The following is a 1,429-nucleotide window of genomic DNA, read 5'->3' as shown; positions in this document are numbered from 1 at the left end:
GGCTGAGACTCTCTGGGCACAAGAAGTAGATTTCCCAGCAACACATGAGAATTAATTCTATGGAGCCAGATGGCAGGGAGGCTCAGGCATGGGGGATTGGGGTGCAGTGGACGGGCTGGCTGTCTAAGTGAGGAGATGTAGTGATCCTCAGGTGCAGGAGGGAGGAAGAATTGGCCGTGGCCGTGGAGAAGAAGAGGAGGGGTGGAGGTTCTTAGCAAGCCTTGCTAGCTCAGTCAGTAGAGCATCAGGCTCTTAATGGGAGGGGCCAGGGTTTAAGCTGCTGTCCAGGGACTCAGCTTTTAAGTTGCCTTGTGTGCCAGCAGCCAATTGATTCCTGGTGGTGCCCAGAGCCATGTGTGGGACAGAGGCTGAGACTTGTGGCATCTGCTCTGTGGCAGGGATCCTGGCAGCTCAGACTCAGGGAAGGCTTCTGCACTCAGAGCCGCTGACTTTGAGAGTTCCCGGGCGGAGCTCAATGCCTGCTCCACCTCAGGCCCTGCCCCCAAACCATCAAATCTCTTCCTATTCGACCCTGCCCCACTTCTTTCTCTCCTCACTCCTCCAGCACACCCCATCAATTGCCAGCAGGAGGCGCAGAAGGAGAAGCTTGTCGGCCAGGCCTGCTAGGTAGGAGGTGCAGGGGCAGAGATGGCTGCTGGGCACCTTTTTTTTTTCTGCAGCCCTGTAGCACCCATGGAATTGCTGACTTGGCTCCTTTTGCACGCTAGAGAGAGGAGCAGAACCAGGGCTATGGCTGATCTATGGGGCACAAGGTGAGTGCCAGAGGCTTCAGGTGCTGAGAAGTGGTGTCCCAGGCATCTCTATGAAAGGAGCAGAACAGGATTTACTTGGGGTGGGGAGAGAATTGAGAGTGTCTCGGGGGTTGTGGAAAAGTATTGCCCGAGTTAGAGACTGGCTAAAACACAGGCCTCGCTGTGAGCAGGATTTGAACCTGCGCAGGGGAACCCTATTGGATTTCGACTCCAACACCTTAACCACTCGGCCATCACAGCTGTGAGCACAAAACTACTCCACTGCCAGAGAAACTGGTAAAGAATCACAATGCCCAGGCATGAAGTCATCTGAACTACAGAATTCCCACAGCAAACCTGGCTCCCAAAGCATAGGGGGGATTTGGAGTTTGTTCTCTTTGCTTAGCCATGTGCAGTCGCACAGAGAGCATGTTTAAAAGTCTCCCCTCCCACAGAGCGGGAATGGGAAATGATTCTCAACTTGAAGCTTGATGTGAATGAGGATGTCTGGGCCACAGGGCCAGGGACTGACCTTTGCTATAGAAACCAGTGACGCATGGAACCAGGCTAAGAAAAATGTTTCCTGGAGTCAGTAACTGGATTAGCAGCAGTATTGTGCAGAGAAATGTCTCACAAGAGGAGTCAGCGCATTGGTGGTTCGGTAGCAGAAGTCACAG

General features: G+C 53.4%; 1 non-coding gene across 1 annotated transcript; it reads right to left on the bottom strand.

Moving 5' to 3' along the window:
* Positions 1 to 931: 931 nt before the first annotated feature.
* TRNAS-CGA (transfer RNA serine (anticodon CGA)) lies at positions 932 to 1,013 on the bottom strand. The gene has a single exon. It is a non-coding gene; the product is annotated as a tRNA-Ser (tRNA).
* Positions 1,014 to 1,429: the final 416 nt, after the last annotated feature.

The sequence above is a fragment of the Gopherus flavomarginatus genome (assembly GCF_025201925.1).
Source record: "Gopherus flavomarginatus isolate rGopFla2 chromosome 13 unlocalized genomic scaffold, rGopFla2.mat.asm SUPER_13_unloc_3, whole genome shotgun sequence".
In the NCBI taxonomy this organism is placed as follows: domain Eukaryota; kingdom Metazoa; phylum Chordata; order Testudines; family Testudinidae; genus Gopherus; species Gopherus flavomarginatus.
The sequence above is the reverse complement of the archived record's forward strand: the minus strand, read 5'-3'. Positions and strand labels throughout refer to the sequence as shown.